Source organism: Hyperolius riggenbachi, chromosome 4, assembly GCF_040937935.1.
Source record: "Hyperolius riggenbachi isolate aHypRig1 chromosome 4, aHypRig1.pri, whole genome shotgun sequence".
Classification (NCBI taxonomy): Eukaryota; Metazoa; Chordata; class Amphibia; order Anura; family Hyperoliidae; genus Hyperolius; species Hyperolius riggenbachi.
The window spans coordinates 19737313-19764860 of record NC_090649.1 but is presented as its reverse complement, the minus strand read 5'-3'; the positions used below and the strand labels follow the sequence as shown (position 1 = coordinate 19764860).

General features: G+C 42.7%; 1 non-coding gene across 1 annotated transcript; it reads left to right on the top strand.

The window, feature by feature from the left end:
• The first annotated feature begins 15918 nt into the window (after positions 1 to 15918).
• LOC137505794 (U2 spliceosomal RNA) lies at positions 15919 to 16100 on the top strand. Its single transcript, XR_011020359.1, has one exon. It is a non-coding gene; the product is annotated as a U2 spliceosomal RNA (small nuclear RNA).
• The last annotated feature ends 11448 nt before the right edge of the window (positions 16101 to 27548 follow it).

The following is a 27548-nucleotide window of genomic DNA, read 5'->3' as shown; positions in this document are numbered from 1 at the left end:
CCCACAGATATTCAAGAGCGTTTTGACTTTTTAAATGACATTTCAGTTTTTATTCCTGGCTCAAAATCGATTTTAATTGCAGGAGATTTTAATTGTATCATGAATGGGAAAAAAAACAGAACAAGTGACTGTACAAAGGAGAGATAAAACTGAAAAACAATTGCAAGGTTTTAAAGTTGATTTTAAATTGTGTGATGTCTGGAAATGTATTTATGCAAATGAGCCTGGGTACTTTTGGGAGAATGATAATAAATCAAGGATTGACTTTGTTTTTGCTTCTCAAACATTTAAACCAATAGGAATGACCCTGGAGGATAATATATTCCCTGACCACAAGTTACTAAGTTACTAAATGCACAAGTCACTTTACCTGGTTTGATCAAAGGAAAAGGCTCTTGGAAACTAAATATTTCATTACTGGAGGATCCTGAAATTAAAAATCAGTTCATTAACAGGTACCTGCAATGGAAAAGGAACAAAAATATTACAAAAGCATGCATAACTGGTGGGGAACAATTAAAGTAAAAATCAAAAAGTTCTTTATTACCACCGGAATTCAGAAAGCAAAGGAGAGAAACGTGGTATAAAACATTGAATTGTCAATTGCAAACCTATTTAAAGGGACTCCGAACAGTGCAAAAACTATGGAAAGATGCATATCATTTTAAAGCTCTCTTTCTCCTCTTCCCAATGATATATAAATTGCCACCCTACGCCTTTTATTTTTTTCTATTTTCGCAATTGAAATTGCCGCGGCCGCGATTTCGACCGCGAAAATGTATGGAGAAATGTATTCGACCTCTATGTAATGGAGAAAACTAAAAGGCGTAGGGCGACGATTTAGGGGTCGTCAGAAAGAGCAGAAAGAGGAGAATGAGAGCTTTAAAATGATATACATCTTTCCATAGTTACAATGTATTACACAGGGCGACTTTTTCTGAAAGTCAGCAGCTCCATTCAGTAGAAAAAGTCGCCCTGTGTAATACAATGTAACTATGAAAAGATGGATATAATTTTAAAGTTCTCTTTCTCCTCTTTCTGGCGACACCTAAATCGTCGCCCTACGCCTTTTAGTTTTCTCTATTTTCGCGATAGAAATCGCAGCCGCGGCAATTTCAATTGCGCAAATAGCGAAAACTAAAAGGCGTAAGGTGGCGGTTTATATACCAGTCGAAAGAGGAGAAAGAGAGCTTTAAAATGATATGCATCTTTCCATAGTTTCTGCACTGCTTGAAGTCCCTTTAAATTTCCCAAAAACCGGTGTTGAAGTACATGATTTAATTAATAAGGTGAAAACTGAAATACAAAAAGCTATTCATATTGTAATGGATTGCAGAGACACCGCCGCACGGTGTGACAGCGGGGCGGCTGAATCTGCGTTCAGACCGGCGGTTTCTCCACAGCAGCATGCATCTGGTTTGTCTGAGCCTAGTAGTGCACACAGATGGAGAGCTGCGCGCTAACAGGCAGGCCCTTTATGCAAATAGGAGAGGGATCAGCTGATCAGGACGATCAGCTGATCCCAGTGCAGTAGGTGATTGGTTGAATGGGACTGGGTGGCGCTGAGGAGCGCTCTGCTATATATACTTCTCGTCTGTCAGTGGCTGGTTGTCTGCCGTTGCGAATGCTTATGTGTTAGCACTCAGACCATAGTCAGATCCTTCAGTCTGTTTGAACCAGGTGGACCTGGGAATTCACACTTAGTCAGATTACTGTGTTATTACTGTGTAATACTTTAGACCAGTTCCAGGGTGTTGAGACCATGGACCTCACACCCAAAGACTAGGGATACTGTATTATTACTGTGTTATACTTTAGACCAGTTCCAGGGTGTTGAGACCACAGACCTTACACCCAAGATCAGGGATACTGTGTCATTGCTGTGTTATGTGTTATTCTGTAGATCAGTCCCTGAGTGTTGAGACCACGGACCTCACACTCCAGACTAGGCCTCTGCTTGATATCTGTTATGACCTATTGCTCTCTTGACTCTGCTCCTGCTCTCTGATTCGGTACCTTTGCACATCTGATTACCTGTTGCCAACCCTGCCTGTCCCTGGTTACCAAATCAGCCTTCTGTCTCTGTACTTTATCTGCTCGTGTGTTCCCAACCCGGCCTGACCGACCCTTCTACCTGTGACACCCCCCCGGTGGGGTGTCCAGTAGCTGCAGGGGCTCCCTGTCTCTCAGAGGGACCTCTCTGCAATCCAGTCGGGGACTCAGACTCTACTGCAATCAAAGGACTCCAATGAGATTGATTCACAGCTGTTCAGGGAATCACTGACTCTCTGTGTATCTCCAACCTACCAGGAGATACTCATTATACGGTCTAGGGTCACCTGCTCCTCAGGTGGTCCAGACTCATATACAGTTGCACCAAACACTTACACTTTATCAGGTGTCCAGAGGTTAGTTATATTATTGGTGATTCTACAGATCATCAACAATCAGGTATAAATCTGTATTCTTGGTGATACTGCAGATCACCAATAATCAGATTCTCTCTGTGTGCGGACACCGATCGTTACACATATAAAAGGGAAAGAGGTTATTTTTAATTCTAAAGTGGAACATTATGAGCAAGATGAAAAATGCTCAAGTTTTTTTTTTTTTTTTAAATCTGGTGGTTTAAAAAAAAATGGATGTGCAATGTGGAGGGAGAGGAAACAAATGAGATGTATAATGAAGTGTATATGTTTTATCAGGAATTATTTAATACTAAAAAAAAAAATCGAACTTTCTTTTACCAATGATCTTTTAGACTCTATTGACAGACAATTGGAAGAGGGGGACTGTGATGTTTTATGTGGGGATCTTGGCCTTTTAGAACTGCAAACAGTTTTGAGAGTTTTAACAAAGGTAAATCTCCTGGGTCTGACGGCCTTCCAATTGAATTTTATTTGACGTTTTGGGAAGAGATGAAAAATGAGTTATTGCAAGTTTTTATCGATGCTTTTAAATGCCCAGTTTTACCAACGTCCTGGAGGAGCGGAGTCGTTACTCTGTTCCCCAAGACCGGCGATATAACAAAGTTGGGAAAGTGGTGCCCGATTACTCTGTTAAACGTGGATTATAAAGTTTTATCTAAGATTTTAGTGAACAGAATGAAAAACGTGATACATACGGTGATACATGAAGATTAGGTGTGTGGTGTTCCGGGCAGAGGTGTGTGGGAGCACCTTAACCTGATACGTGATATTTTATGGTACCAGAAACTGAGATACTCGAAACTTGCACTTTTAGCCATTAATTTCCAAAAGGCATATGATAGTCTCACATGAGTTTTTATTGTTGGTTTTACGAAAGATGGGTTTTCCTGATTTTATCATTGGTCGTATCACACTTTTATATACTGAGTCTTTTAGTCAAATTGTTATTAATGGATTTTTTTTACTAAACCTGTGCTTTTAAAATCGGTGGTCAAACAGGGGTGTCCCCTGACGCCGATTTTATTTATTTGTGCACTGGAACCATTGTTGAATATGCTCAGAAAGGATAAGATGATAAAAGGAGTACAGATTCCTGGTGACCAGGGGAGATGTGCAAAGACCATAGCCTATATGGATGACGTTACCGTTATGCGCAATACAGAAGGTTCTGTGAAGAGGGCTATTATGGAAACAGAAATTTTCTGCCAAGGCTCTGGTTTTAAGCTAAATATTAACAAGTGTGATTTATTTATAACTGGCCTGTGGGGTGAAGTGCAATGCGCAGGTGTTAAGCCTCAATTGTGAACAAAAAAAAATCCTGGGTGTGATATTTGACAATGAAAATAATGGTACAAAAAGTTGGAGTATGGTGAAAGAGAAAGTTAAGAAAAAGATTGATATGTGGAAACTTCAGAAATTATCTTTAGAAGGAAAAGTTTTAATTATCAAATCTTTACTTTTACCGATTATGCTGTATTTATGTGTGGTCTTCCCTCCAAGTGAGCTGATTTTAAAGAACTTGCACACGATCTTTCATTTTATCTGGAACTCTAAGATGGAGAAACTCAAGAGAGAGATCATGTTTAATAATAAAATTAAGGGTAAAGTGCACTTACCCTAGAGGACATTCAAAAACTCTGTAAAGATAACGTTTATTATCCTTCCAATCTCACCAAGGCTGAAAAAGCAGCACTCAACCAGCTGAAAAAGAATCCTGATATTATTAAACCTGCAGACAAGGGGGGAGGCATAGTGGTTCTGAACAAAGAGGATTATGTGACGGAATCCCTTCGTCTTTTTAACAATCTGACCAGTTATGAGATACTTACAGAAGATCCCACCAACTTGTACAACCACCAACTTAGAATATTTATCATCAACGAGGCCCACATAAAGGGACTCATTACCAAGGGTGAACGTAGTTTCATCCTAATTGAAAACCCCTCGACCCCCTATTTCTATCAACTCCCAAAAATTCACAAAAACCTATCCAAGCCACCCGGTAGACCTATAATATCAGGTATAGATTCAGTCACCTGCAACCTATCTAGATTTGTAGATTGTCACCTACAGAACTATGTCCAGAAACTTGATTCGTATACAAAAGATTCTAGACATCTGATCGATATATTGAAAGATTACACGTGGGATTCAGAATATACATGGCTGACATGTGATGTGTCAGCGCTCTACACCAACATCTCCCATACATTTGGGATTGAGGCAACCCAACACTACCTGAACCTGGACACTGACATGCCACACCTGGTTCAGGCACAAAAAATATTTCTCATACAGTGTGTTGAATTTATCCTAACTCATAACTACTTCTCCTTTATGGACACTGTATACCGCCAAGTAGGTGGCATGGCGATGGGCAGCAGTTTTGCACCCAGTTATGCCAATCTAGCTATGGGACTACTCAAAACATCATACATCTCCCAAAACAATCCTTTTCGGGACAATATAGTCATGTATAGATGCTACATAGATGATTTGGTGTTTATATGGAGGGGTGATCCCTCTTGCATACCCTTATTTTTGAGCCACCTGAATGGGAATAGAGCTGGTTTGTCTTTCACAGCACAGCATGATCCAACATCCATTGAATTCTTGGATCTGGTCCTGTTTCATCAACATAGACAAATTAAAACCAAAACACATTTCAAAACAGTCGACTCCAACAACTATATTTACTTCAACAGTTTTCACTACAGACCCTGGACACTCAATACCCCATACAATCAGTTCCAACGTATTCATAAAAATTGCACAGATATAAAGGACTATAATACACAATCGAAAATCCTGGTAAAAAAATTCCGAGAACGGAAATACCCGAGGAAGTTAATACAGAATGCAAGACAAAAAGCCAGACACCCACGGGCAACAATCAACACTGATGTTAACACACAAATAGAGTCGGAAAATGTACTTAGGTTCATAACGAAGTACAGTGCCCAACATAGGGCCCTGAAGGACATCCTTACCAATAGATGAGAGATCCTTCGGCAGGACCCTTTTCTCCGGGAATCCATCCCTAAAAAACCAATCCTGACTTACCGCAGGGCACCCAGCCTTAGGAATCTACTGGCCCCAAGCAAATTTAAAACAGTAGACTCCAAGCCTACATTACCAGCAGGCTCCTATGCTTGCCAAAAAGAAACGCTGCTTGGCATGTAGTTTTATTTCTGACGCCAAGCAGATTGTATCGTTCAGCAATCATGATATTTATCTAATCCTAAAACATTTTAATTGCGAAATGAGATTTGTTATCTATGTGGCATCCTGTCCATGTAAACTACAGTATGTAGGCCGCACCACACAGTTATTGCGGGATAGAATAGGGCAACATAGGCGTAACATCATAAAAGGCTTCCCTAAACATAGCCTTTCCAGGCACTTCGACAACATCCACAACAGAAATCCGGCTGCGGTGACTTTTACCGCAATTGAAACCATCAACCCTTTGGGTAGGAATGCATTTCACCTATTAAAAAACAGAGAGATATTCTGGATCCAGACCTTAAGGACACTGGTACCTACAGGTCTTAATGAACAACTAGAGAAAACATTTTAGTTCCTGCTCCTTTGGTCCCATCGTTCCCCCCCCCCCCCCCTTCCCTTTTCTCCTCTGACCTTACCCCTTTGCTCCAGATTTGCCTTGCAGCTAAGAGATCAGCTCACCTTGCAGCTAAGAGATCAGCTCACCTTGCAGCTAAGAGATCAGCTCACCTTGCAGCTAAGAGATCAGCTCACCTTGCAGCTAAGAGATCAGCTCACCTTGCAGCTAAGAGATCAGCTCACCTTGCAGCTAAGAGATCAGCTCACCTTGCAGCTAAGAGATCAGCTCACCTTGCAGCTAAGAGATCAGCTCACCTTGCAGCTAAGAGATCAGCTCACCTTGCAGTTGCAGCTAAGAGTATAGCTCACAGTCGCTCTTTTTTATTGTTTCTTTGTATACATTTTACTAAAAATGTATGTTGTCCTCATGCATAGGTTCCAATGTAATGAGTATTTATAATGTTTTATATTATGTTACATTATAGTTCCCCTCTCTTTCTAGTTTTAGCATTTGTCTTTGAACTGGTTTCAGTGATCAGCCTTGTTGATGTAATTTACACTGTATTTGCTCCTATAGACTGCTAACACTAAAAAAACAAACCTGCCTTTTGATTATATGGAAGCACCACTAGATGGTGGTAGAACACCATACATCCATTACATCCTAACTATTACGTATGTCCATTTTAGTACCCTCAGAACAATCAGCCTTTTATTTTTAGAATAATCAGTTTTAATTAATTTAATACCTTGGGAATAACCAGCTTCACTTAACTAATGACATATTTTCTTTATTATTTTTAATAGGAATATATCCGGCTTTTGATATACGGAAAGCCCTTCTTTTATGTACAGTAGGTGGAGTATACGGAATGTAGTTAATAACTAATCATTTTTCTATATATTTATAAAATTCCCATTTTCATTTTTGTATTCAATCTTTATTATGCCGTTTGCAATTTATTATATACACATCGCTATGCATAGTATAACGAGGATATATGTCCCCAGCAGAGATTTAGCCCTTTTACAATATGGCTACTGCGGGAAGTGTGCCCTTTGATGACACACTTCCGCCTCACTATGGATTACCCCCCCCCCCCCCCTGCTGTATTGGAGGCCAGAGCGGCGTATCCGCAGAGCACCATGCCCTTCATACCAATGGCGGCGGCGGACAGTGTGCCCTTATCGTGACGCACTTCCGCTCTGCCGCATGTACCAATACACTGTGCCCTGAGAGCACGGATACTCCCCGACTTCCGCATGCTAACCACGCCCCCCGCACTAATCTCCCGCCAGTCTCCCACTGGGGGAACGACGGGAGAGTATATCAGTAACCAGCGCGGCGCACGTTCTCTACAGAGGCGCTGCGTTTTTACTGCACAACTTCTAAGGTAAGAAACCCTCTATTGTATGGGACCACACTGAGGGTCTATTTTTTCATTTAATTATATGGGTTAACACCAACACCCCCGGGATCCTTATATACTAAGGGGAAAACAAGTGTGTATAGAATCTAATAAGGGAGACAATAGGGCAACAACATGGCACCAATTAAAAGAAAAACTGTTTTCTGTCTATTAAATGGGAATAGTATATATGTAAGTACAGGCTTTACTTTCCTTTTTGTATGGTTTATATTTATATGATGTTCATGTTACATTTAACCTGGATTTGTGCATATGATGCACATGCTTATACTTGCAATCATCCATAAATCAGCAAATAGGGCAAGCACCAGTCAATCTATAAAGCTATCTGTAGTTCATCAATTCATTTTGTGTGTGCAGAATAGGATATAAAGACCTGCAACAACTAAGTAAATAAATAAAGACTATCCCAAGAGAACCGCACCACACATAGTTACTAAAAAATAACAAAGCTTTATTGTATTATAAATCAGGTTCCAATTATTAAAATCAATTAAAACATGAACCCAGGATCTACCAGGCGGACCTGTAGAGATGACAGATACATTACAGATAATCAACCTTACAGCCGTTGAACTGTCTCCGGCTGAGACACAGATTTTGCAGAGAGGGTTATCTTTCTCTCCCATTAAGGATATTGATATCTTCGAAACAGTTAAGGACCTGTATTTATTTTGTCGAAGATTAACTTTAAAAAGGATGTATCATGTCAACTCAATTGATGATAATGTGAGACTAACTGTGGACTTGCCTGATGCTCTGAGTAGGCAAGTGTTCCAGGACCTAATGGAGTTACTGGGAGAGAGTGAAAACACATTGGAAAGTGGTTCAGAAAGTGATCAGAGAAGGGGTAAGTTTAGACCTAAATCAACCTTCATGCCCAGTTTGTCTTCTTGCCCAGCTATTAAAGTATTTTTTGAACTCGTTTCAGGGGACATTGAGAGACTACGTGGGGGAAGAAGGCACTGTGACAACATGACACAGGATGAGCGTAAGGCTATTCTTGATTTATCCAACTCTAAAGAGTTTGTCATACGTGAAGCAGACAAAGGTGGAAACGTAGTGCTATGGCCCATAGATGAATATGTGAATGAAGTAATGAGACAACTTAGGAACAAGAAATTTTACAAGGTATTAAGCAATAATCCAGGGGAGATGTTCAAGAAAAAATTGGACTCATTACTTGATGAGGCCAGAGAGCGTGGGGTGATCTCAAATAGGGAGAAATTATACTTAACTGTTCAAAAGCCTATCACTCCAACCTTTTATCTACTCCCCAAAATCCACAAGAACAGAAACCATCCACCTGGCAGGCCCATAGTGTCAGGGATTGGGAGTTTGATAGAGAAGTGCTGCTCATTTATTGATTTTTTCTTGCAGGAGCATGTCCGCACTTTGGATTCTTATGTGCGGGACTCCCTAGATCTAATAACGAAATTAAACCACGTTTTTGTTCCCACAGATTCATTTTTAATATCTTTGGATATCGAGGCTCTATACACTAACATTGATCATCAGGATGCTTGCCAAGCCATACGCTATTTTTTGTCAATGACCACACATACAAGATCGGAGTTTAACGACTTCCTAGTGTCCCTTTTGGAATTTGTTCTACAACACAACTACTTCATTTTTGACAGTAAGTATTACTTGCAGGTCCATGGAGTTTCAATGGGGGCAAAGTGCGCCCCTTCGGTAGCAAATCTTTTTCTTGGATGGTGGGAGCGAGAAGTGGTGTGGGGGTCTACATTTGAACGGTTCCACCCCCATGTTCTGGGGTGGTACCGTTTTATAGATGATATCTTGATATTATGGGATGGACCCAAAGAAATGGCTATTGATTTCATTGCAGCCTTGGGCAGGAATCGGCATAATATAGTTCTCACCTCACATATTGCGGAAGACTCTTTGGACTTCCTGGATCTTCATCTTTTTCTTACAGATACAGGACAAATTGGAAGCAAATTGTACAGGAAAGAGACAGCTGTGAACAGTCTCCTGCACTATGACTCCTTTCATACGAGGACACTCAAGAACAACATCCCTACAGGGCAATTCCTGAGACTTAGAAGGAACTGTTCAGATGACAGTGACTTTAAAACTCAGGCGGTGGAATTACGGACACGATTCATACAGAGAGGTTATCCACGAAAGGTGGTACAAAAGGCTTATTATCGGGCCTTGCATGCAGATCGGGAACAGCTGTTATATGGTAAGAAACATCAGAAACAAAGTAATTTGGTTAGATTTTGCACTCCCTTTAATAACAGATGGCATGATCTTAAGGAAATTCTGTCCAAACATTGGGCTGTCTTGCAGACGGATCCAATTTTGACGCGATATCTCACCCACAGACCCTCAATTACAGCGAAGAGAGCTCCTAATTTGAAGGACCGTCTCTGTCGAAGCCACTTTCAGAGGTGTCCAAAAAAACGACCAGTGGTATGTGGTAGCTTCCCGTGTGGCAAGTGCAATGTCTCAGGATTGATGGTACCCACAAAATCAGTTACAAGCCGGAGGAATGGACACACACACTTTATTAAAGACTTCATTAACTGTCAAACAACAGGGGTTGTCTATCTCTTACGATGCCCGTGTGACAAATTGTATGTGGGACAAACAAAAAATGCACTGAAAAAGAGGATTCAGAAACATATGTCCACCATACGATTGGCCGAACGGGATTTACATGATGGTAAGACATCGACTCCAGTGGCTGAGCATGCGCTATTAGCACATGGGGGTGAGGTCAAAGGTTGGAAAGTCTGCGGTCTAATGCATGTCACTTTATCTTCCAGGGGTGGGGACATCACACAGACCCTGTTGCGTCAAGAGACACGGATGATCTACGAACTGGACACGCTTACACCGGTAGTCTTAACGAGGAATTTACTTTTCTTGGTTACTTACATTAAATCCTATTGAGTGCATTGTGTGCTATTTGCTTCTTTTGGAGTAGGTTGTGTCACTATTGCACATGGCCTACATGAGTTATTGATATCATATGTTTGGTGTCCAGTGAGTAGACACAATTCTTATACATTTGCACAGTATTCATGGAGTACATGGTTGATAAGCATGGGTATATATGCCTGCTATTAATTGACACGGTGGGTGTGACACTGCATGGGTTTATATATATACATTTTTTTTATATATATTTAATGGAGTTTGCATGTGGGGTCCTGGTGAGTAGACCCCCTTGTACCCGAGTGTTTGTGGGTCTTGGTGAGTAGACCCCCCTGTTTTTCACCACGGTGCTTGTGTCTGATGTGGCTGGGGTTTGTGTGCACACCCTATTCAGTGAGGTTAGCAGGTATGTGGGAGATGCCCAAAGGAATATTAATAGATTTGATATATAGGAGAATGCTAATTGCGCTGTTCTCTGTTTGCATATAGGGTTTGAGGTGTGTGGATCTGTCCGTCACAGACTCTTTGACGTGAGGAACAAGTTGATGAAATGGACCATCTTTCAGTAATGGACCTAGATGATCTGTGGAATAGCGCATCCCCTGAGTGACGTCAAGGCACCACACAGGATTTTGCCCTTGCTTCTGCTTTTGTTCTGTTTGTTTTGTCCTATTCATTGGACTATGTTATGTTATCGTGTGAAGTGGAGTGATATGTGCAGTGGATTTCTGTGAATTCACTACTAGAGGGCCTCAGCAGCCTGCGTCTTGGCCTGTGTATTGTATATATGAGACTTGGTTAGTCTATCTTAGGACCATGCAGGAATGTTAATGATTTTCATAACGTTTTGTTATTGTTGTGTACATATATGTACAATTATTAATAGTTGAGATAGGTCCTCGTGCTATCTCTGAACTTTCCATCTGATTTGTGCACTTTACGTGTCTCCAGTGGTCTCCTCCTGGCTCTTTTTCTCTCCCTCTGATATTCGCATGTATACTAAGACTGTTTATAAGGTTGCTATGACAGCGCCCAGCCCTCCTTGACTTCCGGGTGGTGGGACGGATTACCACGCTGACTACAGCGTGGGATTTGATCCTACTTGTGTGGCCACGCAATATTGCGAGATCTTGACTGTTTGTCCCGCCCCCCTTCATTACGCAATTGCTATATAGGCAGATGGCGCTGGCGTTTCTTTTATACGCCCAGTTGAAGCCGCAGACGGCGGCAAATCGCGAAGGCTCTCTCCAGGCTACACCACGCTTCCTGTCCTTCCCTCTCCTTGGGTAAGCTTCATTTCACCTCTGGCTTTTCACACCCACCAGCTTCCTAGCTGGCTCGTCCAGCCTCCTTCACTTCGGATTGTTCTTTGTACTAATTGTTTATATACTATCCTATGCACTGGCACATTTTTCACTTTATGGTTAATCCATACCGGTATATTTCTGGATGGTATTTCTTGTTTGATCAGCACTAGCACTTTACTCGCCCTAGGTGATTGGGAGCATGGATTAATACAATACAATATAATTATTGTGCATATTTTGAAGCGTTATTATTGTACATGTACTAGGTCAGTACAGACATTGGTGTAGATCCTGGGTTCATGTTTTAATTGATTTTAATAATTGGAACCTGATTTATAATACAATAAAGCTTTGTTATTTTTGGTAACTATGTGTGGTGCGGTTCTCTTGGGATAGTCTTTATTTATTTACTTAGTTATACATGCAATCATGTTTACCTCATCGATGTTTCATAGTTTCCCTCTTACTTTGAGACTACTGCATTGTATGTACTTTATTGGACGTGTTTTTACTGTACGTGGTTTTATTTTATTCCTGTTTATTTTTGTTTGTTACAGCTGCTCCTTGTCTTGTATTTTTGCCTGAGGAAGCGGGCTTGAGACCCGCGAAACGCGTTGCAACTGTTTGTTTTTGGAGTACAGATTAAATGTTCTTTGCAATTTGATCACAGTGGTTGTGTTTTGAATATTGGGGAGGTAAGTCCACCCTTGTCCCCCTTGTTTTATTGGTTTTAAATACGGTTCTCTTTTTATCCTGTTGGCGCCTCTGTTAGTTATTACATATTGTTACCCACCTGGTGGATGGGTGCGGATACCCATTTTTTTTCCTACTACAGAGAGCGACTTCTTAACCTGAGTGGGGACAGGTCTAATATCCCCATATGCACTACTAGTGGTTGCCTGACCTTCAGCAACCCGTGTTTGTGAGTATATATATCTCTTATTACTTATTATATCGATTCTCATCACCAATAATACACTATTGGGGGCTCCCGTCTCTATTTTTGTCTCCTTATATACTTCCTGAGAATATTCATTGTATATTGTCCGGCAGAAAAGCAAGATCGCCTGTCGCTTCTAGAAACGCTTAAGTTATACCTACCTGGCAGAAGTAGTACCATAGTCACAGGGGACTTTAATTTGATATACTGGGTGAAAGACTGTGTAGGTCTTGCAGACACAAAACTGGATAGTACTAGTACGGCCTTTAAGCAGACCCTGCAGGATTTCAGACTACAGGATCATTCCTGGCTGCACCAAAACACGCACACCAATTCACCTTTTTCTCAGACAAGGGGACAGTCCATTCTAGGATCAATTATATTCTGGCATCTGAGCACTTAAAATGATTGGCGTACTCCCAGGCCCAATTCGCTTTTACGGATCATCAGGGGATTAAGTCCTCTATCTGTTTTGATAGCTCATTAAAGTTCGGATCGGGTTTCTGGAAATTGAACTCTGGCCACTTAGAGGATAAGACTGCATTACAAGCATTTGTATGTCAGTATGCTAACTGGGCACAGCACAAGTGCCGTTTTCCCTCCCGAATACAATGGTGGAAATGGGCCACATTACAAATTAGGACTTTCTTCCAGTCCTGGGGAAGGACGAAGGTTTGGCAGAGTAGACAACAGGAACAAGAACTCAACAGCCGTTTGCTAACGCTGTTTGGGTTTAAAGAAAGGGGCATGGATGTCTCTGCCGAAGTGGCTGAAATTAGAAGCAAGCAGAAAATTCTCCTTCTGCAAAAAGGGAAAGGCCTGGACTTCAGGGCCAAGATTAAAGCTTTAGACGAGGATGAAAAATGTAGCCGCTACTTTTTCAAGAAAACTTAATGCAGAAAAGATACTCTCAAGTCTGTATGGAAGCAGGACCAGGAACTGTAGGGGTACGCCATGCAGGCAGAAATAGTTTCCTTTTACAGAAGGTTATACAAGGCACAGCCCTGTGCCAACCCTCAAGAGATGGAACAGTATCTCAAGGTGTTGGATAAACGCCTTTTGAAAGATGATGCAGAGTTACTGGATAGTGACGTGACTGAGGAGGAAGTTTGGCAGGCAGTCAATGCTATGGCAAAGAATAAAACTCCTGGTAAGGACGGACTACCGGCAGAATTTTATCAAACTGCATGGCCTTACATAAAGAACGACATTTTTGAAGTCGTGAAAGAAGTCTTTGCGGCTGGAGCCCTACCAGACTCCATGCGAGAAGGTGTAATCACCTTGATCTATAAGAAAAAAGGTGATAAACAGGACATTCGCAATTAGTGACCAATAACGTTGCTAAATTGCGACTACAAACTAATTGCTAAGTTGGTGGCTAGCTGTATATCCCAGGTTATTACCACCCTGATTGAAGATCACCAGACCGGTGCGGTGCCTGGCCACAGGATCTCAGACAATCTCCTTTTGCGTGATGTTGCGTACTATGCCCAGTCGCACAATATGGCCTTACTATTGGAATCAATCGATTTAGAAAAGGAGTTTGACAAAGTGTCTCATTCTTTCCTACTGGCGGTTCTCAGAAGCATGGGCTTCCCTCCCATGATACTTAGTGATTGCAAGACTCTACACCAGTATATCGAGCCAGTTGCTAATTAATGGCACTCTTTCTGAGTCCTTTCCAATTCAGGTCAGGGGTCCGGCAGGTTTGTCCCCTTTCCCTGCTGGTCTTCATATGCATAATGGAACCATTGCTGAAGTCCATCTCTGCAGATAAAGCCTTTAGAGGATTTCCGATACCAGGAGGTTACGGCCGCTAACTGAAAACTGCTGCATACATGGACGCTGTGGTACTGGTTTGTTCCTCCCCTCGGGATGTACGAGGAGGTCATTTCCACTAGTTTTGTGCCACTACAGGGATGACAGTAAATTGAGCCAAGTGCCAGCTTTGCAACCTGGGTAAGCAAATACCTATTAAAGTGGACCAAGTAAAACAAGTGGAAGAAATCTCTATATTGGGAGTATCTTTCGATCGGCAGCTGAATGGCGCTTCTGACTTCAAAAGAATATTGGACACAGTCCAGCAAAAATTGGATTTCTGGAGACTCCGACACCTTACTTTTACTGGAAAGACATTTATAGTCAAGGCTGTGATTCTTCCGATTTTGTTATATTATACCGTGATTTTTCCCCTTCCAATACGCTGGACACATCGCTTGACCAGGAAACTTTTTACTTTCTTTTGGAATGGCCGCATGGAGCGATGCTGCCGGGTGAAGATTATGAACAAGACGGAACATGGAGGTTTCAACTTCCCTGATGTGGCCTTGTTCTTAATCTTACACTACTGGCTTACAGCGGCCACCACTTTTAAGAGGGATGGTACCATTGCGCTCATGATGAGGTATTTAGGTGGCTGGCTCTTCACAAAATGGGGATGGTGCCTGAGAGACTTGCGGAGACCTATGGCCCTAGTTATCCCTCAATTCTATCTCAAACTACAGATTCTTAAGGAAGAATGCAAGCTGCAATTCTTTACTGGAGATCACACTTGCAAAAAAACATGAAGGCCTGGTTATCAAAAGATGAAATTGCTAATGAAGTTCCCGGCCTTAACTAACAAGGGGGAGCTTTAATCTGGAAGAACATGAAAATTGGCGGCTTGTCAAACAGTCTGGAAGATGTTGTATGATTATCTCTTCTAAACTGCTTACCCACTCATTCCTTTCTAAAACATAGGGATTTAATTAGATCAGAGAGTTGCCCACGGGAAGGTTGTGGGGGATTGAAAATGTGGCCCACCTGTTCTGGTCTTGCTTCTTTTCCTCCCAAGTGAAGATAAAACTAAAGCCATTGTTCAGACTTCTGCTGGGTACCTCAAGCATCACCTATACGAACCTCCTTACAGGGTGGTGGCAGGGGGATAAAACAAAAAGACGCATGGCATGGCTCTGCTTCTCCTTGCTTAAAGAAGTACTGTGGGATGTCAGGAACTTACTAGTATTTAGGAAAGAAAACATCTCTGTCGATGATTGTGTTAATCTGTATTTGTCTCAGTTGTATATTGTTTACCTGTATGATGCCTCACACTCTGACCATGACACGGCTGCACAACATTGGTACCCGGGCGATTGGCAAGCAGCTATAACCTGAAGTGTAACTTGTTTGGTTTCTTCTTGTACATCTCTGTTCCAAATTTCTATTTGTTACTCCCTTTATGAAGAAAAATATGAGACATTTGAGCTCCAAAAAAGATATAATTATTTATTTATATTAAAAGATCAGCTCTGGTAATTATCCTTGAATCTAGCACAAGTCGTGATTGCCCCAGTGATCTAATGTCTGGCAAGTCAAGTCTGAAGAGAAAAAAAATAAAAATAAATTAATATCTGATACGTCCCCTATCTGGGGACCATATATTTAATGGATTTTTGGAACAGGGAGATGGAAGAAGAGCTTGCTCTGTCCACTCCGCGCATCGACCTGGTATTGCAGTACCTCCAGGACCGGTGCACTACTCTCTCTAACTAGTGTCAAAAAACAGATCACTCCACTTTGTTAGTCAGCTGGGTATTTGAGGTTTGAAGTCAAGTGGAGAAATCAAGTGACCCTCTGCAAAGTGAATTTCCCAGTAGCAAGTGCTGTTTTGTCCCCCCTGCTGTGCGCTCTATGTCTGTGCTGCTACTGCTGGGTGCAGGATACAGTTGAAATCCTCAGTAAAAACATTGTTTCAAGTTGTGTCTGCTTTCTTTGTGCATCTGTGTCATTTATTAATTGAGTCCGTATTTCACCTGGCTATAAGAACCCGAGAACAGACAAGAAAGAAGATGGAAAAAAAACCCACAAAAAACGAAAACTTTTTTTTTTTTTTAATTTGCTTTGGCTGAACTTTACCTGTGCTGCGCAGTTGCTGCGGCCCAAAAAAGCTATGACCGGACCACTTTTCTTCATGTTTTCACTTTGTTCCCTGCAAGAGAAGGAGCAGCAGCACCCCTCCCCTGGAGAGCTGCCAGCGGACTGGCAGGCAGAGCCCTGGCTGCAGCCCCTTATATAGCTGCCTGGGCCCAGAGCATTGTGACATCATGGGTTGACTTTCTGTGACTCAGCACCTGCTCAGGTGCCTGCATCAGTGCCAGGCTGTGAGTGTATGTAGCAGGCTAGGAAGGCATCCCCTGTTTAGGCTTTCCACTCCCCGGCCTGTGTCCCCCTCTTGTGGCACACCTCGCACGTCCAGACAGTGAGATTAAGAGGAAGGAGGATGAACGAAGAAAGACGCACTGTGTTTTCAAACAGCCAGGCTACAGACTTGACTTCCTCTGCCCTCCACACTCTCTCCTAGCGTGTTGCCGGAATGCAGGGAGCCGGAAGCCTACTTTTCTTTTCGGCGTGGAGGCACGGCAGCAGAGGGGTGACGGCTGTTCCGGCGGTGGGCAGGGCCATGCAAATGTAATAACGCGGCAGCTGAGCCTGGCCCGTTCGTCTGCGTTTAGCACAGGTGCCCCCATCCCGGTGGCCCGGCAGGCCTGCAGAGGCAGTGGGAAGGGGGGCCCCCTGGCAGCCGGTAGCTGGCCAGGGTTAGCCGGCTGTGCTGTGCAGTGCTGTACTGTGTGGTGGTTGCCGCTGCTGCATTTAGAAGGTAGTTTGCCTTAATTCCCACGGAGGGTGCTGTGTCGGCGGGCATGGCTGCAGAGAATAATTGGGTTCTCTCTTTCGGCCTTTTGCCTAAAACCAAGTGTCCGGGCAGGAGGTTTGGTCGGGGTTTCCTCTCTTTTGGGGGGCCCCGAGCTGATGGGGAGTGATCACCCGGGGTGATGTCATCGGAAGACGTCAAGAGGACCCTATGTTTCCTGGTTCAACCAGAGTTTAGGTTGCAGATCAATATGGACAAGATTGTCGAGGAAGTCCTGTTTAACACCCTGAAGTTGAAGGTTATGCAGATCCGTATGCTTCAAGACTTCCAGAATCAAGGTATTTACGATGTTACCTTTCACTCAGAACCAGACTGCTTAAACACCTATGAGGAGACAAAAAGAAAGGCAGATGTCGGTCTGATGAAGAGAATCAGAATCAATTTATTTTCGCCAAGTAAGTTTGCACCTACAAGGAATTTTTCTTGGCAGTTGATTAACAAACACAAACAAAAACAATACAAGGACAGACAGTGTAAATATTACAAGTTAAGGACATTATAACTATAGTGGCAGTAAGCAAAGTGAGAATTGTTCATGTTTAGTTCTGTGCCGATTACTTTCAGTCCTAGCAGCTCTAACGTGGTTCAGCATTAAGTATGGCTACTGCTTGAGGAAAAAAGCTGTTCCTGTGTCTAGAGGTTTTGGTAGCGATTGACCGGAACCTTACTCCTGAAGGCATGCGCTGGAAGATGAAGAGAATTACCGTAAAGCCATTATTCATGCTGAATGAGACAATGATTACAGTGCATATGTATAATCCATTTATTGATCTGAACATTGTGAGGTATTATCTACACCAATATTGCACCAGTGTAAATGGGGGTGAGCCTGTCATTAATAAGTATGGCATTATAACTGGCAAGTATCTTTTTTTTTTGTCCATTTTAAAGAGGATGCCAAGGGAATTGGAGGTGTCTGTAGACCACCCGCTGTGTTCAACTGGGGTGGAGAGAGGGGATTCCTGTTTTACAGAGACATGCCCCAGTTTTGCCATCTGTGCAATTTATATGCGCATATATCTGATTTATGTAAAGTTGGGCGCTGTTGTAGACACTAATAGCCCTAGTCATGGCACTGGAGATTGCCCTGGCGATAAGGTCTGCATTGTGTGTGGGGAGACGGGACACTATGCTACACGCTGTCGTGGCAAGAAAGGTGCCCGACTCTTCTCAGAGGTTCTGAGTCCTAAGGCTGGTGGAGGCGCTGGTGCTGCCAGTGACTCCGATGAGGAGGAAGGATTGCCGCAGAATGTGCGGGAGACATGGGTCCATCGAGATCCAAAGACTCAGGCCACGCCCCCCACCGCCGCTGATGCTGCCGCTGAGCAGTCTGGCCAGGAGCTGGCATCTGCCAGTGATGATGGGGAGCAGCTTGTGTCTGGTGATCCGGGCACCACTGACTCTCAGACTGAGCGGAAGAGTGGGGAGGCAAGAGGAATCGAAGTGACAGCCGCAGATGACTCTGGGCCGGTTGCTGAGCTGACGCCTGAACCTGTATCTGCTGAGCAGGATGCAGGGGAAGGCGGAGGAGGCGCTTGGACTTGTAGTTCCATAAAGCAGCCGGGACCGGACGAGCGGCAAGAAGAGGAGGGGGCAGAGCAACAGCTAATAGATGAGGATTTGAATTTGAATGCTCCTGTTCCTATTCTGGACTATCAGGACTATCAGAACTGTGCTGATTGGTCTGTGCAGGAGGAAGATTCTGACAATGATAATTTTGAGGATGTGTCGGAGGAGGTGGAGATGGACACTTTGGAAGGGAGTGATACGTCGGATGAGGATGATAGACCCCCCCACTGCTGGACAGCATCCTAGACAGGACAGTGGGGAGGAGGAGGTCTCGCATAAAAGGCATAAGGTTAAGGAGGCTGCAGTTCTTGAGTCTGTGGTTATAGAGGACGTGTTACCTGAGAGTCCTGCTGAGTATGGGGGTCCTCCAGATTCACCTGGGTCTCCAGGTGAAACAACTATACACATGTAAAGGCTGGAAAGCCGAGGGTTTGTGGTTCTCAAAACAAGAAGTTAAAATCGAGATCAAGCCACATTTCCAGGTGACAAAGAGGGTGGGGAGAGCGATCTCGGGGGAGGGAAAGCCAACACAGGGAACCCCATTCTCACTACACGGGTCACAACAGTGGACAATATTACACAGTCCATATGCAGCCACTTATCCTCATGCTGGTTGGGTAAGTGAAGAAGTACTCTTAAGTGAAAGATTGCAGAGAGTACAGGCTTTCCGACCTCAGGTACACATTTTGCCTCAGGACATAAGGGGGGAAGAGGTCCAATCAGGACAGTTAGGGACATATTTTGTCAGGGAGATGCTAAAAGATCCTGTACAACAGATTGGACAAGGAGAGGTTTATCGATTTTTCTGGAGAAGGATCTTTTGCATGGAAGCTTCGAGAGGTTTGGGTGAACAAATGGAAAGGGTGCAACACTTCTTTACGCACCGCTACTTCCTTAGTTCCCACCTCAACACATGTCTTACACCATGACCTGAGAGGTCAACATTTTTTGGTGTTAGACGGGGAGGTGAAACAAGTAGAGTTGCCCTCATGCGGGCAATTCTCACAGAGGTACCTGTGTTTGCCGGGGAAGTCAAATTTAGTGAAGAAGCCTGCTGGCTCAATAAAACAGAATGCGATGCTACCATTCAAAAGATCCGGCCCTGAAGCCAAACTGATAGTTCCGTTGGCTGAAGGAAAGGTTTGTTTTTTTAAACATAATGTCTAATGACACATTCAAGGTACATTTTCATAATTGTTCCGATCAGGTAGATTTTTCGAGGGGAGCTTATTGTATGAGCGGAGATCCCATATGGATCAAGTCATCCAAGTTTGATGACGTTATTCCTCAAATTGTTAAGAGAACTCTAAAGTTCAAAGTTTCAGGGGGAGTTCCCATCCTGAAAGATAACACGACGTGGGACAAATGAGAACAGGTTTTGACCCAAGATGACCACATTTTGTTACCACGGTTAAACAGACCACTAAATTAGAGGAAAGATTTCACCATGATCCAGGTGATCTTAACGAGGTAGAATACAAAAATAAGCAGGCGAGTTCCAGTCTGACCTGGTGGAAAAGGTTTCTGGCAATGTTCCAGGGACACTCGGACGGGGCCTCTGCAGTTCAAAATTTCTTCCTACACCCACTGGTCGTCGGGATGGGGATGAAAACTTTGGGCATCATTATCCAGGTGAGGTTGTGTGTCAAATTACGCAAAACAAATTAGCCTGGTCAAGAGATTGGTGCCTCATAAACAATCTCATTAACCAATATTTCCAAATTAAGGGACATACAGGGTTACGGGTATAGGTTTAGTAGTACCTGTGATGGAGCTGATTGTATAAAGGCGCTCTTTTAGAAGGCACCTGGCACTGCTCCATTGTGTAACAGACAAACGAGTTTCACTTTTCTGTGATCATGCAAGTTTGTGAGTGATACGCAAGTGACGCAAATGCTGAGAATGTGGTATAGAGGGACTTAGATGTAGGGCATGCCCAGAGAGCCTGGTTACAGGAAGACCAAGAGGTCTTGCCCTCTCTTCCAGGGATAACCGCCTAGAGCAGAGAAGTTGTGTGAGCACGAGCATCGAAAAGTGAAACAAAGAAAAGAAACCAAGTACTGCTGGGTTCAGAAGCTGGGATCTGCGGATCAAGCCTTTTTAGGGGGGGATTGTTATAATCTAAGTAGGCCTCAGTTATTTGGACTGAGTTAGTCAAAAAGGCTTGGGGTGCAGACCTGCCCTTTAAGGGGATTTTCTCTTAGAGAAAAAATCTACAGTTCTGTCAGCCCAAGCCTTTTTGACTAACTCAGTCCAAATAACTGAGGCCTACTTAGATTATATAACACTCAGCCATTTCTTCAGGCAGAGGACGTTGTGCTATTTGAAGAGACTTGTAAAATAAAAGGGAAGGGGAGGGGGAGGGGGAGAGGAAGAGGGAGCAGGAGGAGAGAGAAAGGGAATAAAAAATGATTATTAAGTATGTTTTGATAATTGATGGAGCCCTGCAATAAGAAGATGTAATGATTTGATTGAAATTGTTGTCGGTCAATGTCCGTGAGATACGGACGTTGCAATAAGAAGATGTCTGCATTATGATTTTTTAAAGAATCCAGTATCGCTGTGATTCTTATTTCAGGAGTGCTCATTGGCCACAATGCCTGGGCCGGATGAATGGGATGGCTAAACAGTGTGGTCTGCAGGTTGTAATTCTAAAAGTGAGTGAGTTGGGGTTTTGATAAAAAAATCAGAGCATTACGGTTATAAGTTATACCGTTATTATACCTGGAAGATTATTATTATGTTTATTAAGTTATTTTGGGCAGGAATTGTAATTATTTTGTATTTTGTATTTATGCGCCTGCTGACAAGCAAGAAAGAGTGTATTTCTTGGAAACACTAAGATTATACTTACCAGGGAGAGCAGATACTCTAATCGCAGGAGATTTTAATTTGATTTGGGATAAGGGGTATAGAGAGGGGCGGGGTGAGTCCAGTTTGGACGTCTCCAGTAAATGCTTTAATTTGCTGATAGAGGATTTCTCGTTAAAGGACGCCTACAAAGAAGTAGCAGATGCTTCAAAATTTACGTTTATTTCGGACAAAGGGACAGTAAAATCTAGAATAGATTTCTTTTTAGGTTCTAGATTTATTGAGTTTCTAAATTTTAGGCATATTGTTTGTTCATTTTCTGATCATAGAGGGATATGGGTGGAGGCTGCATTAGGAGATAAGATATGTTTTGGTAAAGGCGTATGGAAAATTAATAATTCTTTATTAGAGGAGGAAATTATTGTAAATAAGTTTTCAGTACAATGGGCCTTTTAGAGGAAAAGTATTGATAAATTTAGTGATATGTAATCAATTAATTAAAAGGGTGCGCTCGGATATAAATGCCACAATCAGTTATTTCCTCAATAGAAGGCTTTATTATCGCAATAAAATTATTAGGAAATACATATAAATCATCCCGCACTCTACACACACATATCCATCCACAATCACTCTAGAGCGTGCTGGTTCCCCTAAAAAGGAAAAAAGGCAAAAAAAGGGGGGGCCCTATAAAAACATTATATTTGCGCAAATTTCCTTAAAAAACCTAAAAAGGAATGCATCTTCTCCAATGTGCTTCAATACACAGTCCGCGTCAATTCACATACATCCTTCATCTGGGTTATGCAAGATTAAGCAATCCTTAGAATGTGTGCACGTCCCACCAGGGGATAGAAGCCAAGTTGTGTGTGCTAACTACTTATGCTGTCCGCTGCTCGAGAGAAAGAAACATTACTGCTCTCACCGGCTCAGTACTCCAGGTCTCCTCTCCTGGGGGATGTCCTCTGGATACGAATTCCACTCTCGTAGCTGCGGCTTCACTGTTGTCTCGCCGTTCCAATACTGGTGGTCAGCTGACGATCTTCCGATTCAAGTGATGACGTCACTTCCTCCAGTGCGTCTCACTATGCTGTTATAAGCACTTCCTTGCGCTCCACCTCAGTTGCCTGTGAATCTTCCAGGACAATTAGGGTTTTTTCAAAGAGGACAAGTTGCTTACTATTTGGTAGATAGAATGGGGCGCCCCTCTTCTCCCACAAAACAGCTTTAGATTGACATGTTTCGACGGAAACTCGGCCGTCTTCATCAGAATCTATTGAACCATTCAGATCAGTCGCCATATTTGTATCCCACAACTCCTGGCAATCGCTCCTCCCCTCCATTTTCCTTAAAGGGACATCCATATCCAAGTTCCTATGCTTACAGTCCCATAGCTTCTTACTTCTTTCTGATGGTGATTTTTATCCATATGTTCCTGTCTGGGATATGTCATTCCTCATGTTTGCTATTATCTTTAGCAAGAGTCATGTTACAAAAAATAAATAAATAATAATTCCGCAAAAAATATAAATTATAAAAATAAATACATAAAAATTATAAAAATTAATTAGTAATCTAACAGGGAACCAGTTGCTCTTCAGGGAACCAGGAAGCTCTTTTGCATCTATTTCATGAAACCAAAAAGCTCCATCTCTTCATTCAAACCTCTAGGTACAAGGGTGTCCAGGTTGAAGATCCACCTGCTTTCTTGTCTTGACATTTTGGCCATATAATCACCACCCCTGCTATCTCTATGTACTATCTCAACTCCAAAGTAGATGACATCACTGGTACGGCAATTATGTAGGTGGGCAAAATGTTTGGAAAGCGGGTGTCCCTGCCACCCCTTCCCTATATTATTAAGGTGCTCTCCAATTCTACTAGAAAGCACCCTTTTTGTGCGTCCTACATACTTTTTTCCGCAGGGGCAGACTAAGCAATAGATAACCCCTTGAGTGTCGCATGTGATGACGTCCTACTCGTCTGGAGGGGTTCTGAGGCCTCCCTGAGGGATTTTGTGACAGGATTGAATTGTAACAATATTAATCTAAGATTCACGTCGGAAATGAGCAGGGAGGAGATCAGCTTTTTAGATTTGAGGATATATATAGAAGATGGACATTTGAAAACCTGCACATTTGTAAAACCAACTGATGTCAATAGTTATATTCTGACCACCAGCTGCCATTTCCCCCCGTGGCTTAATAACATCCCAGTTCATCCGTCTGAAACGGAACTGTACGGAGGATAAGAAGTACCAGGATGAGGTAGACGACCTATCCAATAGGTTTAGAGAAAAGGGTTATGAGGAGACCATTATAATGGGTGCCATCAAAGAAGTAGAGGGGATAGATAGGAAAGAACTATTGGTTAAAAGGGGGGAAAAGGATAGACAGGATCACTCCCTCAAAATAAATTTAAGATATGGCCCACGCAGTGGATTGGTGCGGAATATCATTGTGAAACATTGGGCCACATTAAGAGGAGATAAGATCCTTAGTGATATTTTACCCCCAAAACCAGCAATCACTTATAGGAAGTCCCAAAGTGTGGGCCTACGGGTGGCACTGGCGGCAGGTGACTATATCCACAGACCCTTGGCTAGTGGTAGCGGGGGATTTGTGAGGTGTGGGAGGTGCATTAATTGTAAGAAAACGAGGGGGTATAGTAAGATCACTGAGGTTGTAGGGGGGTGTGATACTTTTAAAATCAGAGAGCTAATTACATGCGACACTCAAGGGGTTATCTATTGCTTAGTCTGCCCCTGCGGAAAAAAGTATGTAGGACGCACAAAAAGGGTGCTTTCTAGTAGAATTGGAGAGCACCTTAATAATATAGGGAAGGGGTGGCAGGGACACCCGCTTTCCAAACATTTTGCCCACCTACATAATTGCCGTACCAGTGATGTCATCTACTTTGGAGTTGAGATAGTACATAGAGATAGCAGGGGTGGTGATTATATGGCCAAAATGTCAAGACAAGAAAGCAGGTGGATCTTCAACCTGGACACCCTTGTACCTAGAGGTTTGAATGAAGAGATGGAGCTTTTTGGTTTCATGAAATAGATGCAAAAGAGCTTCCTGGTTCCCTGAAGAGCAACTGGTTCCCTGTTAGATTACTAATTAATTTTTATAATTTTTATGTATTTATTTTTATAATTTATATTTTTTGCGGAATTATTATTTATTTATTTTTTGTAACATGACTCTTGCTAAAGATAATAGCAAACATGAGGAATGACATATCCCAGACAGGAACATATGGATAAAAATCACCATCAGAAAGAAGTAAGAAGCTATGGGACTGTAAGCATAGGAACTTGGATATGGATGTCCCTTTAAGGAAAATGGAGGGGAGGAGCGATTGCCAGGAGTTGTGGGATACAAATATGGCGACTGATCTGAATGGTTCAGTAGATTCTGATGAAGACGGCCGAGTTTCCGTCGAAACATGTCAATCTAAAGCTGTTTTGTGGGAGAAGAGGGGCGCCCCATTCTATCTACCAAATAGTAAGCAACTTGTCCTCTTTGAAAAAACCCTAATTGTCCTGGAAGATTCACAGGCAACTGAGGTGGAGCGCAAGGAAGTGCTTATAACAGCATAGTGAGACGCACTGGAAGAAGTGACGTCATCACTTGAATCGGAAGATCGTCAGCTGACCACCAGTATTGGAACGGCGAGACAACAGTGAAGCCGCAGCTACGAGAGTGGAATTCGTATCCAGAGGACATCCCCCAGGAGAGGAGACCTGGAGTACTGAGCCGGTGAGAGCAGTAATGTTTCTTTCTCTCGAGCAGCGGACAGCATAAGTAGTTAGCACACACAACTTGGCTTCTATCCCCTGGTGGGACGTGCACACATTCTAAGGATTGCTTAATCTTGCATAACCCAGATGAAGGATGTATGTGAATTGACGCGGACTGTGTATTGAAGCACATTGGAGAAGATGCATTCCTTTTTAGGTTTTTTAAGGAAATTTGCGCAAATATAATGTTTTTATAGGGCCCCCCCTTTTTTTGCCTTTTTTCCTTTTTAGGGGAACCAGCACGCTCTAGAGTGATTGTGGATGGATATGTGTGTGTAGAGTGCGGGATGATTTATATGTATTTCCTAATAATTTTATTGCGATAATAAAGCCTTCTATTGAGGAAATAACTGATTGTGGCATTTATATCCGAGCGCACCCTTTTAATTACCGGTAATTGATTACATACCTCTGTGGTGGGGGTAGGGGGTTAACCCCACCTGTTAGGGTCGCAGCAGGAGGAAGATTTTTTTTATGCACAATATAAGTGTTGTAAGTGATATAATAAATATTATTACGGTTCTGGCAGCGCCCTCCATTGTTTACTGTTTGAAATTTAGTGCTATGTTGGGGTGGTGGGACTGGGTTAAGGGAAAAATATTTAAGTTCTTTAAGAATTGCAGTTTTCTTGAGGCAGATGAGTGTAGAAGAAGGGAGGAAGAAGTGAATATCAGGTTACAGACCTTGTATAGATTCAGAAATTTAGGATATGATGTGGAGAGGGAAATTGGGGAGATAAGAAATGAGAGGGGGAAATTGTTAGACGAAAGAGGGCGTAAAATTGTATATAGGGCAAAAATTGTTAATCTGTTAGAAAATGAGAAATGCTCACGCTACTTCTTTAAGAAGATTTTCCAAAGGCGAGAGATTCTGCTGTCGGTTTTGGATGGAGGTGTGGAAGTTATGGGAGGTAAGGTTATGGATGTGGTGAGAAAGTTTTATGGAGAATTGTATAGTGGTAAGAGTGTGGGTAGTGATGAGGAAATGGATGAGTATCTGGATTGTTTGGGTGAGGGTTTGAGTGAGGTGGATAGAGGTGTGCTTGAGAGAGTGTTAGGTGAGGATGAGATTTTTGAGGCTGTAAAAAGAATGCTCATGAATAAGACGCCAGGAAGAGATGGTCTTTCAAGGGAATTTTATGTGTGTATGTGGGCCATTATCAAGGATGAATTTATTAAAGTTATTCTATTCTGTTTTTCACAAGGGTGTCTGGCCCCTTCAATGAAGGAGGGTGTTACTACTCTATTGTATAAAAAAGGTGACAAAGGGGAAGTTAAAAATTGGCGGCCTATAACATTATTAAACACTGACTACAAAGTGTTGGCTAAAATAATTGCTAATAGGATAAAGGTGGTGGTGGAGAATGTGATATATGAAGCACACACTTATGCAGTTCCTGGACGTTGTATTTCAGACAATCTAGTTTTGTTAAGAGATGTCATATTTTACTGTAAAAGTAATAATTGCAGATTAATATTGGAGTCAGTGCACTTGGAGAAGGCGTATGATCATGTCAGTCATGGCTTTCTTTTCAAAGTACTTACTAAGATGGGCTTTCCTGAGGAGATATTAACCTCCTTGGCGGTACGCAGTTCCCGATGCTGCGTCTACCAGTAGGTTTTTTTCCCCTAATTTTTTTTAAAAACGCTTTAGCTAGCATTTCGCTAGCTAAGCGTATGTGCAAGGTTGCTCCAGTTTCCCCCATGCCCGCTGATTGACGCCGGCTATACATACCTCGCCACGATCCCGCAGAAAGCGCAGTTTCCCGGTCGGCTTCCAGCTTTGCTATGGCGACTATCGGAGATGATCATCGACGTCAGCCGCAATCCTGATCGCCGTCATTGCAAAGCCTGGAGCCGATTGGGTGGTTGCGCCGGCGTGGGAACGCTAGGGGGTACGTATCCCGGAAGTAATTGTGGGCAATCGCGGGGGACTGGAGCAACTTTGTGTATACGCTTAGCTAGTGAACCGCTAGCTAAAGCGTATTGCACCAGTTTTTTTTTTAAAAAGTCATGGGGCCATGTGATCCTCTGCGGCGGCTACCCCGTGTGTAGCACGGGGTTACCACTAAGGAGGTTAAAGGTGATTAAGGG